This window comes from Amblyomma americanum, chromosome 1 (assembly GCF_052857255.1).
Source record: "Amblyomma americanum isolate KBUSLIRL-KWMA chromosome 1, ASM5285725v1, whole genome shotgun sequence".
In the NCBI taxonomy this organism is placed as follows: domain Eukaryota; kingdom Metazoa; phylum Arthropoda; class Arachnida; order Ixodida; family Ixodidae; genus Amblyomma; species Amblyomma americanum.
This window is the reverse complement of record NC_135497.1, coordinates 298,575,367-298,592,396: the sequence shown is the minus strand read 5'-3', so window position 1 is coordinate 298,592,396 and position 17,030 is coordinate 298,575,367. Positions and strand designations below refer to the sequence as shown.

General features: G+C 47.7%; 1 protein-coding gene across 8 annotated transcripts in view; it reads left to right on the top strand.

Moving 5' to 3' along the window:
* The window catches only part of LOC144115273 (uncharacterized), a 128,406-nt gene that overhangs the window by 47,534 nt on the left and 63,842 nt on the right, over positions 1-17,030 (top strand). For 3 of the 8 annotated variants that reach the window (XM_077649588.1, XM_077649587.1, XM_077649590.1), the window contains exon 2: positions 7,594-7,765. The exons of the other annotated variants lie outside the window; for them this stretch is intronic. The gene's annotated coding sequence lies outside the window, so the exon portion shown is untranslated. The remainder of the gene's footprint in view (positions 1-7,593; positions 7,766-17,030) is intronic. 8 annotated transcript variants of the gene reach the window in all.

The window sequence follows — 17,030 nt, the reverse complement described above, 5'->3', positions numbered from 1 at the left end:
GGGAGGAGGAAGGAAGTAGCATTGGCTGTGATCATTAGTTGTGGGATATATATGAATACTTGCGAGTCAAGTAGTGCGGCGACGGAACGTTTTCAACGAGCCGAAGACCGGTGCAAACACACACTGCAGTGGGGAGAACCTTAAAGATACAATGTTTCCAATGGTTTCAGCCTCTGTCAGTCTGAATTTTGTATAGGCAAGGTACAATCAAGGCGAACCTGAAGCCCTGCAACACTGCGTGCTCGCAGGAAAGCCGGTGTTACTGGCAGGATTTCGCCCGCCTAAAACAAAGGACAGAGGTGTAAAAACAACCTCGGGCACCGTAAATTTCCTAAATGGTTTTGAAGCTACATGAAAAGCTCGTTTTTCTTTCGAGTACATCTATATGGACAACCGATTTCTTACTGTGGTAGCTGCACGAGCAGCTTTCTCCAGCGTTTATGACGTAGGCACCGCCGTCACCGCCGCAGTATGTGCTAACTTCGTGGTCACGGGCCAGCCAATGAAAATGTGGTCCAGAAGAGCCCTGACCGTTTAATACTGAGAAAGGAAGTTCTTTGCTGAGAAAAGGAAGAGAGTGGTGTGGCATTTACTGCCACTTCTTTGTCCCGAGCGACGGCAAAATATGTTCTTTCACTGCGTAAGTGGTACTAGGGACTCAGTGCGAATAATGACGGCATCTGTCTGTTGCCTCGAAGTGTAAAGCCTCCACCCTCTCTAGAAGCACCACTCATCAGCCACTCCTTCACCCCACCCGCTAGCTAGGTGGCTTCCACCCACCGCCATTATCGATCTACCTCCTTGCGACACCTTCACCCTCCAGAAAAATTATGTCGTACGTGTGAAGCCCTGCTATAGATTGAAAGCATTGATCATAGAAAAAGCATCAAAATAATCATCGAGGGTAATTCCAACCGCTTTCGCAGAATTGTCGCATCAGATATGTGAACGCCCCGTACATCTTTATCTTGTACGTGTGCATATTGGCTTCAATAAATAATTAAATAATGTTAATAGAATAATAATTATTAAAACATTCAACAATCAAGCCTATACTTGATCACTACATCATTAAATAACCAGGGTACGGGTTGAGGAGCGAAGGGCCATCATTGGTTAGTCTCTTCGGATGGCGGCTTGCGCTCCTCGTAGTAGGCGATAGCAAGAGCTACACCGGTCAGAACCAGACCGCGTTTTTATTGGCGGCCACCAACACAGGATCCGAGCAACGAGCGCGAGCGCCAGCGAATGGCCCACGGTGGTGCAGACGGGTGCACGTTGTGGGCGGCGCCGCAAGGAGGCTGCCCTGCGTCGCGTTTTCCTGGCTAGTCAGGTCGCCCGGTAGATTCTAACCACGCGGCAAAATGAGACTTCGTGTTGTGCGGCGGTTAGTATCTTTTCGCGGAGAGTAGCGAATGTCTCTCGGGAAAGGGAAGCACGGCTGCATGGATTTAATATTGCACTGGGCTACTTTTTTTTCTTTGACAGCGACATTACCATTAGAAATAAGTCTGAGCCATTGACAGCTCTAAGTCTTGCTACTATGACATTTTCCAATACTTAAGTTCCTTATGGGCATAGCTCCATTCAGCAACACGCCTCGGTGACTTAGTAGCCATGGCGTTCGGCTGGTGAGCGCAAGCGGTCCCGGTGGCCGCATTACGACGGCAGTGAAATGCAAAAATACCTGTGTGCTGTGCAATCTGAGGGCACGTCAACCCCCGTTGGTCGAAATTAATCCTGAGTCCTATACTTGGGCCTCTCTCATAGCCCATATGTGCAGCCTCGGGACGTTGAGCCCCACATACCATAGCATACCATACCATACCATACCATACCATACCATACCATACCATACCATACCATACCATACCGTACCATACCATACCAGTAAAAAATTTTCAGTCCCCATGAAAGAGCTGAGCGTCGCAAATTTGAGTTGCGCATCGCAATGTGGTTCGAAAAAAGAAAGGACAATTAGAACTACTAAAGGTACGGTGCCTCTGCGCGCTCATGGGACGTTGTAATCACGTTTTAACGAGTCGGTTTTGTCGGCGTTGTGAGCGAAAAATCAAGAGCATGACTATGGCAGGTTTAGCCCAGAGAGCAACCTAGGAGGCAGGTGGGCCACCTAGGTCACGTGACCTTGGGGCGTCATCACAACCTGCCCGCCGTATTGTGAGCAAACTGCCCAACGTGGTAGGTAGCAGTTAAATTAATGATAGTTCGCTCGGGGAGAGCAACCTGGGTCGCGCAAGGCCCATCGCTGAGAACACCTGCCATCGCAGGGCAGTGGCGCATCACTTAACCGCTGCACCACTGCGCCAGAAAGGGTATGAGGACACCCAGGGATGTATGAGTGTAAAGTAGAGAATGACCTTCTGCAAAGATGGGAATTAACCCATTACGCTATCGCGTCGTACCCTTAAGGTGGAACTCAACTGCCCCCCCCCCCCCCAATTTTTATTTTCGTACGCCTTTCAAGCACACTTTCAAACATACGAATTTCTTCAAATATTTTGGACCACTCATGACGTATGGTTCGTCCGTTAGTAAAGCTCTATGGGACTACCGCACGTACTGCAATTTCCGATGCAGAGATCATTTGGTGCCTAAGTTTATCGCGCGTTCCCGAATTTTACGTCTCGATAAGCAGCGTGGACAAAAGAGTTGTCGCTGGAAGCAAGCGCCCTAAGTGTTGCTAGCGTTTTCGCCACAGCCCACCACTTATTTATTGGTCCTGGATCCAAAGCACCGACTTCCCTCGCCTTGCGTACATGTCTCAGGACAAGCAGCCATCTCTGCCAAGCGGCGCATAGCCACGATTACGGACCAACCAGACTTTGTCATCGACCACCCTCAAGGATTACAGAGTTACAGACCAGCAGTCAGTATGAACCAGACACTGTTCCTGTATAGGGCGCTTTCATGTGGGTCGATTGGACAGGGTTCTTCGTGTAGGGCTACTCCAGACTGTTTCTCTCGCATATTCCGAAGGATAGGCATGCGATGAGTGCATGGGTTAGAAAGTCCACTAGCGCTTAACATGAGAGGAAACGAAAAGGTCAACGTGGTTGCCACAGGTTTACCAGGGCGCATCGAACCGAAATCACCTTGGCCTTCCGGACTTACAGGAGCCTGCTCGTATCCAACATTCTCGAACAAAAATTTTGCATCATTAAAAATTGTAAGAGACTGTTACGAAAATATTGAAAGCAATTGTCCATTCTTCTCATATGTAAAAAAAAAAATCTTTCAACGTGTTTCCATCTATCGCATCGAGCAGTTAAGACTGCCATATATTAAGCCAATGGGGAACGCTTTTAACGATAGCAAAAACGTTATTAGCAAAAAAATATGCAAGACTGCCGTCGAGTGGTCTGCGGATATATTGAATATTTTACTGAAATCTTACAATATATGAAAAATTGCATTCATAAACTGTTTCCCGCACAAAAAGGTTTTTGTCCAGAAGTGTTTGGTATGAACCCAGCTTTTCACTCGTGGTGTGCGCTGCACGAACTTCTTCCGCGGAGCTGGCTCCTGTATCACAAAACTCGCAGCTCTCACTGCTAGTCATGCCTCTGGAATGCGCGGTGTTAACTGAGCAAAGCCTCTTGCACTCAAAACGCGGCGGATGTATCTCATCATGTGCTTTTGAGTCGCATGATTATTTAATGAGCTCAAATACGGCTTTATTCTGAATGATTTCATGATTCCATTTTGTAGCTGACTTCGTTGAACTGAATGTTCACCATTTCCAAATGTGTTTAATAATTTTGTATGACCGCTGCCCACCGTACAAGTCATCGAAAGCGAAATTTGCATGTACTTTTCACAAGCAGTGGCAGCAAGGCCCCTCGCCGCCCTGGCGATTTTTCGCACGTCAGTGCAGTTCCCGACTTGCAGTCGCTGGTGCTCTATTGGCGCAGTCATCCAGTGTGATGAATAAGGCGATTCTTCCCGAATTAAATTAAGCTTTAAGGAAGAGCGAAGCATGAGGCAATTACCAAAATTTTGACACTTTCTGCCGCTAGCGGGGACAGTAAGCCGACAGCTTGCAGGCGGCCATTTTAGAGTCGATAGAGCGATGGCCGAACATACCGAACACGCCAGGGAGCTCCTATTTTGAGATGCCGCCAGAGGCGCTGCTGTGTCATCCCCGTTGGCTGCATTTGCTTGAGAAGACTCGGCGACTTCTACAGGCTGAATCTGTTCGTTTCATTTGTCTAGCAATGCGATAAATGCAAGGCTTATTGCAGTTAAGATATTCTATTTCTAACTGTACGAAACAGGTGCTGAATATTGACGAGAAATACATTCGGTGTAAAAATAAATACTTCCTGACTGAACCGCGCGCTCTTTCGCGCAGGAACTGCGCATAGAGGTGGAATTCAGTAGTTGGAGCTTTTTAATTAGTAAGCATTAGAACAGTCTGAGAAAACTGAAGTGGCGACCGCCGTCAGGCGTGACGCGTGACCTTGCGACGTCATCACAACCTGCCAACCGTGGAAGGTGGCAACCTGCCCACCAGATTGTGAGCAAACTTCCCACCGTGACAGATGGCAGTTAGATTATTGATTGGTCGTGAGAGGTTGCTCAGGAAGAGCAATCTGGGTTTCGCAAGCCGCACTGGTGGCTGTGCTTGAAACAGCCGCCTGCCGGGCCATCGCTTAACCTCTTCACCTCTGCGCCAGGAGTGAGTGGTATTAGGACGCCCAGCGATCTATGAACTTAAAGTAGAAAATGATCAATTCCGCTTATATGGGCATTAGCTACAGCAGAATCAACAGCAACAGAAAATGCCAACGAATTCAAATGATCAACCGAGAATCGCCTAAGAGTCTTTATAAACACGTTTTCATCAAGTACTTGCCTGGGGTTTTCTCAGTAAAACTGATTTGCGCGTGTCAGTGCCGACGCCGACCAAAGATAATCGATTTTCTCTGCAATGGAACGGTACCGCCATCCGTGCATGCTGCGGGGGAAAGATATTTCACACGCAGCGCAGCAACGTCTCACTGTGCTCAAATTCTGCACCGACGACAGGACGAGAATGCCACTTGACAGCTGGGATACAATGCTGTTGGAGCACAGGGGGTGTTGTTGTTGTTGTTGTTGTTGCCTCAGAAGCGACAGCGAGTGTTCCATAGCCCCGCTTTGTCATCGTCGTCCTCCGCTGCTAACGTCTTGCAAGTAGCTGCAGCGACTGGCCGACAGCTTTTTGCTCTCTGCTACGTGGTTACAATGCAGGTTATAGCGCTGTTATGCCATCGCAGTACGAGAGAGGAGAAGCCGACGACAGTCGACACTTTACGTGTCTTCGACAGTGGAGCTCAGAATTGTCAGCGAAGACATCAACTGTACCTGTTATGTTTCGACGGCGAAGATTGTTGGTGTCTGTGAGCGCGGCTTTGCTGTAGCCACCAAACAGGCTGGGCGCGGCCCCACCATAGCGTGTACATACACCGCGTAATAGTTACGTGCCACACCCATGGCATGGCCTTTTTTTTTTTGAATGACAGGGGAACTCGGGTCAGACTCTTGAATGGTGAAAGCCCGCGAATTCAACTCGGAACTGTCATGGCGGCAGCAGCAGCTTGGGCCACCGCTCTACCGCGACTGTGACTGGTAGTATCCGTTTAATGATATGACCGATGAAGAGTTCCCGTGTTATTTTCGCCTTGTCGAAAACGTTCGTCCACTGGCTGTGCGACAAACTAGGCGACGACCTATGTCTGCGGAGGCTGCGTGGAGGGCCTCATTCACTCATAGTCGAAGGGAATGTCTTCTGCGCACTCCGCCGTTACGGCATCGGGAGTTTCCAGGGAAGCGTCGGCTCAGATCGGTACATTGGACAGCACAAGACCGTTATGAGCCGCTGTGTAAAAGACGTTTACAACGCACTTGTAGAGGCGGCCGTGTAGGAGTGGTGGCTCGTTTTTTTCTTGGACTGCTGCCAAGCGGGCTTATATTAAGGAACGCTTCCTTCTTCGGGGCAGTGTCACGGACGTACGTCTTGGGATTTGTCGACAGCACTTACATCTCGTGAGTCGTACCCATCAGGGGACGACCTAGTGATGAAAACCCTACAGGGACTCTAGCTAATCCAACAAAACTGGAGACGTGCCATTTCTTGGCACCATTACTTCATTCCTCTGAGGACGTCGCCAGAGCTTGGGGAGATCCCTAGTTTCATAAAATCCGGATCAACCTGCATAGCGCCCTAGGTCTGGCCATGGTTAAACGAGGTAAAGCAGCAAATGCGGACAAATTAACACAAGATTTGCGCCTTCTTTTTCTGTTTATAATACGTCGGCAACGTCGCACGAGCTAAAAGATGCGATAAATAAGCGATCAAATTAGATAAATCAGCGTATTTGAAGCAACAATTAATTTTATAGTGGACCTATACAAAACTCGCACTCCTTTCCTTCCTGCCCTAGAGATCACCTGCAGGACAACTTTTGTTGGAAAGCTCTGCCATAATGTATAGAGTCCAGCCGTACCTTAAGCTGAGGAAAAGAAAGCGTCCGACATTGAATAATTGTTTATTAACATAATGATGTTAATCACGATCCCAAAGAGCTCGGAGTAAGTCATATTACGACCTGTATCGAACAACCTCTATTCTACTTTAATGGGCATAAAATATATATCGAATTAGACAATGTATTGAGATCGAACATGGAGCACGTACGATTGTCGTCAGAACTCACCTGCTTGCATTTTTACAACGCCTAAAACATAGAATGAGTTTCAGGAAGCAACGCTGAAACCTTTCATGACAGCTTGATTAAGATGGAAACCCTTATTGGCTACGTCTAAACATTGCTTGACATAGTTCGTTCTATTTTTAAAAGTCAAGTCACATGCACAGAAGTGTGACAGGTTTACACATATACTCTTTACACCGTAACTTGGCTGTAGGTAAATGATTTGCGCAAGTTGCTGCTTTTTCGTTCGTGTCTGTTAGAGCTATAACGCTAGCGGCATAAGAAGCTCATGCAGACATTGTGCATCTGCTTGACTTCCCTTAAGAGGTCAACTGTAACGAGGTCCTACCTAGTGTTACACCCAAAAGAACGAAAAGGTGTTACAGCTTAGCCATTTCTGTTCAAATGATAAAATTTAATCCCTGCCGCGATATGTGCCTCGCTTTCCGATTCAATACCCCTCTGGTTCTCAGCGAGAAATACCAGGCTTAATTCCGACCATCCTTTTCAAATTCAGCACGGTCAGCATAAGTACACTATAGGCTGAAGGGCAGGTGTGAAACGCGCGGCCCGCAATCCGCGCACGGAGGCCTGTATGGGAGACGCTGTGCCAAGCGCGCAGCGAGACGGCGAGTTGGTGGTGAGGGGGAGAGGTTGAAAAGAAAGAGACGGGAGCGGAGAAACTTTGCCGGCCGTCCGCCGAATGCCATCGAGAGCTGCTGCCCAGGGAACGAAAAAAAATAGAAGCAGTAAAGCCGAGCTGTTCAACCGGCGCGAGAGAGATCCAGTCGGCCGCCTACACTTCGCTGCGCTGCGCGATTGGCTGAGCGCGGCGTGTGACGTCATCCGGGGTGGCGTCGCGCACTCTTTTAACTAGGGCCCGAGCCCGGACGCCGCGCGGCCACTGACGCAGGCAAGCGCCACGAACTGGCACGGCCACAGACGGCAGACCCCAGGGACTGAACCCCCGCTCCTCGCAGCAACAAGTTCGCGCGCCGCGCACTCTCTCCAGCTCGGTCAGCTGCCTCGGACATCGGCGCATCTCTCGGGTGAGTTGGCCCGCGCGCGCTCCGTTTCGGGCCTCCCGCCCGCGGGGTCTCTGCCGCCCCGACCGCAGTCCCCCGTTGCGCTCTTAGCGCCCAATGCGCGACAGCGGAGCCTGGCAAAGCACCGCGGTTTCCGAGCTCAGCACTTGCTGTTAGAATGATTAGAAAAGTTGTGACCGGCTACTAGTTTGAGTGCGACGAATTCACGTGAGCCCGAAATAACCGAAGGACCATTACTGCCGACAGATTGCGTCGACGCTGCTCGGTGGTGTCACTACTCGTAAAAACGCTTTGGCTGATGAGGAGCCAACCGTAAAGTGAGGCAGGGCAGTAAGTAGCCTGAGCTCCAATCACGAGCACGGGAACGTTGTCGGGGTACCTAGAAAAGCGCGCTCTGAATGTGCGCAGTCGATAAAATGCCGCACCAGTCGCCGTCACATCAATGTCGAAGAATCTGCCTGCTTGAGCTTTGTTGCAGCTGTTATCTCTCGCAGTGTGATTTTTTTTTCGCTTCATCCTTTACATTGAGTTGGAAGCATCAAACAAGGCGCAAGCTACCAGTTTGACAGCCTGGTAGCTTCCGCCCTTTAATAATGTACTACGTGTGTGCCCGTGTTTTTTTTTCCCCACTTTAATTCCTGGATCATTTATTTTCTCTGGCTAGTGTTAGATTTGTTCACTCTTAACCGACAAGAAACTGAGCCAACAGTGGTCGACGGCTTGCACTATCACTGCTAGTTTCCAGCTTCCTTAACCAGTGGTGAGGTGCGCTTTATGTGCGAGGAACTCTCAGCGTCTTTAAAAAAAAAATGAAAAACAGACCGTCAATGCAGCATTAAATTTTTAAATTAAAAAAAATATTGGTCTTTTAGTAAGATACGGCGGCCCATAGGAAATAAAGACTAGCTTTGTGACGTTTTTTATAGCAGAGGCGCTAAACTTTGGAAGGTAGACGGACGCGAAAGTAGAGACTGAGAACAGGCGGCAGAAAAGAAATATCTTGCCTTTGACATTGCGAACTGGGCATAGTGACGCGATCACGCAGCTTAGCTGTGAACATGAGGGCGCTACGTATACCCTATGCTCACTTGCGAACAACACGAAAAAAAAAGAGTGCAGCAGCGATGAAAGGTGGACAACATCGTTTTCAGGAAATGCGCTGACAAAGAACCACCTTCTCAGAACTGCAGAGCGAACTCTCCTGCAGGGCTCGGATGCTGTCGCACTCTTAGCCCGTTGAAAAGCGACTTACGTGGCGAGGATTGGGCCTGCGTAAGTGGGCTTAGTGGCGGGACACTGCAGCTGTAGCCACATTTTGGTTGGCGCGTTACATTCAAAGCTCCCGGGACCGCTGTCTGCACCAGTCTTCCAGTGGGAGTTGCGAGCAGCAAGTACAGCGTAGCAACAGACGCCCCCCCCCCCCCCCCCCTAACTGCCCCGTCCCTGCGCTTTATGCTTTACGACACTCGGAGTAGTCTGCGCGCGGGAGCTGCTGACCATGACAGACTGAAGTGCTTGGGCAGCCGTCGTTAAGAGGAGTGACGTGTATGTGGCAGATACGACTTCTAGCCCCCCCGACGAAGGCAAAAAATGAAAAGCCGAATATCATTTTATTCAGCACGTACAAGCCTAGATACCTATGAAAGTGATCGCCTTCAAAATGCTGTCATAAAAAGCATTTAACTATTTCGCTTTTTTTCTCAGGTCACGATACTGTATCGCCTCTTTGTTACTCGAGTGCTTTTCTTCACATCACCTTTCCCAGGAACAATGCTTGCCCGAGAAGACCGTTAGAGTTTTAATTCTGCTCTGTTTCGGGTACAAACGAACCAAGGGAAATAAACTTTCCATTCTATTAGCTCTCCATAGCAGCCACCGCGAGATTAAACTTTTATCCTCGCAAGACCAGACACAAGCAGACGACAAGCCGAGCTCAGTATGATGGTTAACCGGCGCCCAACTCCAGACATGGCCGAGAATGGCAAAGATTTCTTCAGATAAATTTCACGCTCGCTTTCTATTCGCACTCTCGTCATTCATTACGCAAGTCTTAGTCTTGGGTTAATATTTCTCTCCCGACAGTTCTCTCAAGAATCGCCCGCTGTCTGCACAGTTTCACCCTTTTCACTCCGAGGGCGGCGCCACATTTAGCGTTTCGCTGTCACGGGAAGCTTCATGTTGGTGATGGATTAGCGAACGTCCAGCTCTAGTTCAAGAACAACTGAGGGCTTGAGCGTATACGGCTGATTCTTAGGTGCAGAGTGCATTCGAGAACTTCTGGCCTTACAGGCAAAGAAAGCAGTTCATAGCACTGAGTCCGCCTCACGCAAGCTCCGTTCCCCGTAGAGTAAAGTCCTCTTTACTCCAATGGCATCAAGCAGCGCACACAGTGCAGGTTATGGCCTTGATATTTTTTCATATTTCATTATTCACGAACAGGTGACACCGGTTTTCTCGTCCACCGTTTAACAAATATCTCGCCAACATCTGCTCCAATCCGGGCCCGGCTACGTCAAAGGGGTACACCTAACTGACGTGCAGCACCCGCAGATAACGTGCTCCAATCGTTTTTCACAGTTACGCTAGCAATCGGTGAATTCTTAATACCCCCTTTTCACTGTTATCGAAATTCCCCTCACGAACTTTAAAGTATAGACTTGTTTACGTTCATTTCGTTCTCTTTTAGCCCGAGCTTTTTGGAGTCTCCCGGTGTGAGCGTAGTAAGAAGCTAAAATAAAATAAAGTGAATATTCTGCGCAATTCAAGGAACTGTTTGCTACAGTTCAACGCCCCTTGCATGCATAACCACATCGTATGTACAGGAAAAGGACTCACATAGGGAACGCAGCGAAGTGGTCTGTAACTGTCGATGCCAGAAAATGTTCTCGTAGGTTTATATTAGAAGTCGCCTCGCATCTGAGTATCTTGGAAAAGTCTGACACAAGCAGTACGTCTACACGCGTGTGCTCGGAGCATTGTAACTAATTTCTGAGATGAATGTATTAGGGATGAAGCTGGTCCTTCGACGCTTACTTAAGTGACGCGAAGGAGTTCGCGAGCTGCACCAGGCAAGGGAGATTTGTCGCTTGATGATAGCACTGATTCGCTCGGTTGCAGTCACTCGCAGACGTTATTTTCGCAACAAACGCATCTTTATTCATTGCAGTTCGGTCCATAGTTAAAGAGCCGTGGCAGGCGGTGATCTATATATCTACTGTCACCTTTGTGACACTTTTTTTTGCTGAGGTCCCGGAAGCAAGCTACTTGCTACCCTCCAAATCTACAGTTTCGTCTATGGCGTACTGAAAAATTTATGTGCAGCGGATAGCAGGCGTAGAACTATTATCACGTTCCATTTGTGCGCCGGCGTTACGCCACGGGCTTTACGAATCGGTTCTCATTTTTCCTGCGTGCAGTGTGCCCGTTTACAGGTGTTTCTAGCACCTTCGGGCAACGCGTTACGCTACAAAGTGTGCTTGCCGCACCCTAAAGGCTCCGGAAGGCGATGTTCCGCGATACTCAATGCGCCTTTTTTTGGACTATTGTCAACAGAGTCGTAGTCTGTTTCAACTTCACTCGCGTCTCAAACGAAAATATTATGTGCTTGATGTGACATGTGCCACATCTCCGTAATCATTTATGATTTATTCAGCTGTCGTTGTGTCAAACCCTTATTTTAGCATTATTGTTTCGTACATAACGCAATACGTTACTTCAGAGCATTCATAAGTTTTCACTCTTTGAAAGGTCTTACCCCACTAATTGGACTATTCAAGTGTTCGACTGCCATATTGTTAGTCCTCATGCTAGTCTGCGGGCCGCTGTGGTCCTTCAGTGAAGGATGCTAAGGACTCGAGCTCTTAACGAAAACATTTCCTTCCAATTGCGATAAAAAAAAGTCTAGACGAGCGACTGAAGCCCATTTAGCGTTCGCTCAAAGTGTACCGTGAGCAGCACTGCGGGCAGTCATGCAGTTCACGCCATATTGCCTCGCCAAGCGCCAGCTGTGACGCTTGGCGACACACGTTCGAAATGACATGCGAGGACCAAATCGGGGACATACGCAATCATTGGCGCATTCAACTAACACATTTGATTCAAAAGCAAAGCGCGCGAAGCAAAATTCTTGTGATGGCCGTTCTAGCGCGACGTTCTCGCCTTGAGGGCACTTCGTCATGGGTCACCGCTTCACGTTCGGCGAGGCTTACATGATTCGGCGGCTCGGCAACGCGGTAAGCTTCGCGGTCACAATACACAGCGCGCCAGAAAGTGTTGCAGCATGCCGTTTCGACTTTTCAGCCGTCACGCTCGGGCGAAGTAGTTATGAACGCAGCCGCTCATGGCTGTATACTATTCCTTGTTATAATAGTATTAGTCGTGACACCGCACATAGCCAATTCCAAGTAGAGCCGAGACCAGGTAATGTGGCCAAGGAATGTTGAAACATATAGTTCCATGATGCAACTTTAAACAGCACATTACTAGTGGAAGGCAACTCTCCGGCAGCCGAATGCCCGCGAGTAGCGCTTGTAAGATTAAAACAAACAAGAAGGACAGCGCCATAGCCGACAAAAATTGGTAGACGTCTTAGTACATCTAGCTCGACAGCACCTTTTTGTTCGTAAAAAGGCATGGTGCCATGAAGGTGGCCCCAGAAAAGCGCAAAAGTTGCCAAGCTCACTGCGTCGCTACGGGAACAAGACGCGCAATTCAAGTGTGACAACTACGCTTTCAATTTAGCGAGTGCCTTTAGCGGTAGCTTGATGAATTCAAAAAGTGTTAAGGAATATGTTGATGTTGAACCTTTACTAAATGTACAGCGATTCGGTATTTTCTCTTCTTTTCTGACCATTACTGTTGCTTGGCACTTGTTCGGGAAATTTTTTTATTCAAAAACGCCCTCATCCATTAAAATGTAAGTATTCAGCTGCGGATTAGTGATATTCCTTCCGGACAATTTTTGTTTTTGGGGATAGATAAAATTCTGTCCCGTTATTTGTGATGCATATAATGACGCAATAATTATTCGTGAAGTAACAAGGAAGCATTCTGACGCAATACAGCTTATTTATTCAAGAACCACAATTTAGTGATCTGGACAGCCGCACCGAAATCTCAAGTTTTATTCGACGTTTGTTGTGCACATTGCTTGATTGTGCCTCGGAAATTTTTTGTGACAAGCATATGTGGAAATCAAACATTTGCGTGCCTGCGAAAAAAGTGTAAATTAACAATCTTGAAGGAACGTTTATACCGGCGGAGGCTCTATGTTAAAGTGTGATGTGGCAGAAGGTCGAATTCGGCAGGTCGACGTGATGTCGAACTTCGAAAACAACGCGGAAAGACGGCGGCAGCGACAGAAATAGCAGGCGAGGTCGCGTGTATTCCCCTTTATCATTTATGTGTACATGCTGCCTTCGTGCATTCTTCCTTTTCTCATTTTCACTTTCTCTTTAGTATTTCGATGTAATTAATTGAAAGAGATTCGATACAAAGGGAATGCAGAGACGTTAACTAGAAGGACTTCTGGTCTAAATGCCCTGCGCTGAGGAAAAACAAAAGATTAGATGGCTGCAAATTTCGGCGCCAGTTGGTCGCTTAATCACGCCTCTCTGCGATATTACTGATGACTGAGGCGGTTAAGCGTATAGCCACCTATGATATTCGCAGCATACTTGAGAGCCCGTCGCATACCAAACACGCAAGACAGAACTGGTTGTCGTTCAAATCACGCTCAAATGTTCGAGTGGCACTATCGCGGTTCACCTGTCTCTTGCGTACGATGGCTTCGGCTGCGCGAACGCGCACTTCCCGATTTTGGCGCCGTTGTCTCGGCTTCTCGGCACCGCGAACTCGCAGGTCGAGATTTTCTCGACGTGAGCGACAGCAGGACAGCTGACTTCAGGAAACAGACTAGTGCCCTCAGAGCCTTGGGCGCCGAGTGGGCTCATCGTTGAAGAATAAGACAAGCTGTCGGGCTAGTTGGTGTTGCATCATATTGGTCAGCAGTGCTTAGACAAACAGACGGAACACAAAACACGACGACATATGCGCTTAACTTCAACTTTATTCCAGAAGGCCGCCGAACCACTCAAGTTAAGCGCATATGGTCGTTGAATCATCATTGTGGTGGTGATGCGCAGCTGATTGTTGTTTATAATGATAAGCAATAGGTCAACAGCATTGTGGTCCTGATAAAGATCACGGTGGGGGCAAAGAAACCTGTACAAGATGGCGGGAAATCTCGTTCGCGGCGAAAAATATTACAAAGAAAGGAAGGGGAAAATAAATACGTGAAAAGGTGTAAACTTTATATAACGGCACTTAAAAAAAAACAAGGAACTCACAGGACGGTTGCCACTATGTAATGAAATATTCAGCGACAGCTCTGTTGAGGTATTTTCATTTGGCGATATATGGAGGTAAATAATTTGAGCAACATGCATATTATAGCACATTTATAGACCACTCTTTATTTTTCAGACATATTCCCTCTTCAAGTAGCACTTCTCTCCGAGTCCTTGATAGTCATGAAGGTAGTCTTGGGATTTACGAAGTGACAAGAGATGTGTTCGAAGTGTTGGACGAATGCCCGATTCTGAAAGACGAGGTCTGTGAATGTGTTTCGGGAGGTAGTCATTGGAGTTGAAGGAATCACGAGGGAGAGGAAGTATACTGTCTCGCGTGACGTCACTGACTTGGGGCCACTCAGCGTGGTGCGTTGCCGGGGAGTGTTCCAGTGGAGATGTGAGAGATGTCACTGCTACCCTCCCCCTCCTCCTTTCATGCGCAATTATTGTGGCTACCAACCTTTGTTACGCCGAATACTACTACTACTACTACTACTACTACTACTGATACTACTACTACTACTACTACTACTACTACTACTACTACTACTACTACTACTACTACTACTACTACTACTACTACAGCGTCTCTCATAGCGTGAGTCGCTTTGGGACGTTAAACCCCCATATACCAAACTACTACTACTACTACTACTACTACTACTACTACAACGCCGACGCTCAACCCAGGGGACAGGCGTTTAACAGCTAAAGATGTAAAAAAAGGGCTTTTAAAACCTGGCGTCAAGCCTAAATCGCGCAGTGGGGCTAACGCGGCTCCAAACGCAGCCAGGCAAGCCGAAGTGTGACACGTGCAAAGATCAAGTAACATATATAGAGTGCCACACAACACTTCTGCCATCTATAAAACACCGAAGTTTGTCTGCGAGAGTTGTAACATGGAAAAATAAATATAATGTGCTCCAACAAGAGTCATAGGTGTAGCAGTGGACCCTGTTCGCGACATTTTGTCATTATTAATTCAGGCACATAGCGTCAAAATCCTCACTGGCAGTGTGCACCACGGTGGCCATTGTCATGTTTACAGGCATGTTCACACGCCGACCTGTACAGGACAAAATAACAAACGACCGTTGCGCAAGCGGCAAATGTCGCTAGGAAACAAAGTTGCAGTCTTGGTAAAAAATATACAGCTTAGGGGTCTGTTCATAAGGTGGGTGGTGGGCTGTCCGTCACTATTGAAAGCCTAGCTTCGCAGGGATTAGAACTAGAGTTCCACATCCGTCCTCTAATCTTCAATGTATTCGGAACTCGGGCGACACAGAACGATTCATACTGCATGACCGAGACGAAAACTCGCTTGACTGTATTTCTGACAAACTGTGCCACGATTAAAGTACGGTGCCTTGCGTCCTTTGTTATGCCAGGGCCAGGTTGTGACGTTCACCTCTACACCCCTTTGAAATAAGCGCTCTCTGGGGGCGTAGCCATTTTGCTCACTGAACTGTTGTGCTCACCTGGAGCGAGCATGCTTCAACCGGTTTGTAACAGTTCGGAGAGGATGCGTTTCGACATATAAGTGCCCACGGCGGAAAGGTCTATACCTGGACAATGCATGTTCGCTGCTTCCGCATTGTGCCAGCAATAGGCCTAGCGAAATAGATACGCATTTTTTTTTTGCGCTATCAGGATAACCAGCGACAAACTACCAACCATTTTTCATTGGAGTGCTTAACCAAATAAACAAATTTTTTGTGAATCGTTCATAAAACCTCGTTTTAGAGCACATACACGTTTAAAGTAGAGATAAAAAATGTAACTGAAAATTACCGCGCGGTAAAAATAGACCTTGAGGGCCAACGAAAAGAGTTCGCAGTTTGGTGGTTTCTGTGCGCGGTAATGAAGGCACGAGTATTAAAACAAGCGACTATGCGTCCTCCGTTATAAAAACTTTGCACCCGGCAGTGGGCGTTAGTGGTCGTTGTCATGGTGCGATCACGTCCACCGGCCGCAGTCACCTTTAGAGCAAGTTATTCCGCGTGTGCGTCTTGCAAGCTTTTGAAGCGCACGAGCTGACTAAGCTGAAGATAGCTATGCCTAAGAAACCGTCATAATGCTCAGCTGCTTTTGAGAGTTGCTGCACTGTAGGGGCTGTTCACCAGCTGAATCAATTAAACATTTTATTTTTCCAGCTTTGTATTCTGAAAAAAGATTAAGTGAAAATTTCACTGCTTCTGACATTGTCCGCACGGAGTCTATAGCTGCTAATCATGGTGATTCTCGTGAGCTAGAACGCGATTTAGGCTTATTTCCTGTATGATGCGTAATATGCGCACAGAGTCATTATTCTGCTGCATTTTGCTACGGCGTTATCGGAAGTCTTGCAGCTAGTATTTATAGTGCGGTGAAATATTTTAGGCCCCTGGCAAGCCTTGCTGGACAAGATCTGTCTTTTTTTACGGGAATTTAGTGAGTAAATAAGAAGGCGCCCGCACGTTTAAGTGCACGTGCCTTCTTTGGCAACAACAGCAACAAAAACTAGACGCCTTTATTGGAAGCCTTCAGAATCGTACGCACCTAGCTCACCACAGCATAAGGTACATGCTTCTCGCGTCTGTTACGTTCGGTCGCAGGCGACATCGACCACACTGAGTTCGTTCCGGCAGGGAGATGATGTTAGTAGGACGACTCATTGGGACTCCTGAATTACTGCCGGGAGTGGTACCCTGCGGTTTGCGTGGTGTTATAAAAGGTGCCATAAAAGCAACGGCTTCCGTATTGCCCGTCTATATATAGATATAAAAAAATAATACTCTGCGAATACGCTCGCATTAAAGACAGGCAGTATAACACGCACCAGAAAGCCCCGTTCATTAGATTTTCTCCGCTGTCACTCATCTTATTAGCGCTTCTCGAGAACTTCGGGGCTGAACTTCTTTAGGCTTATCATTTTCTTC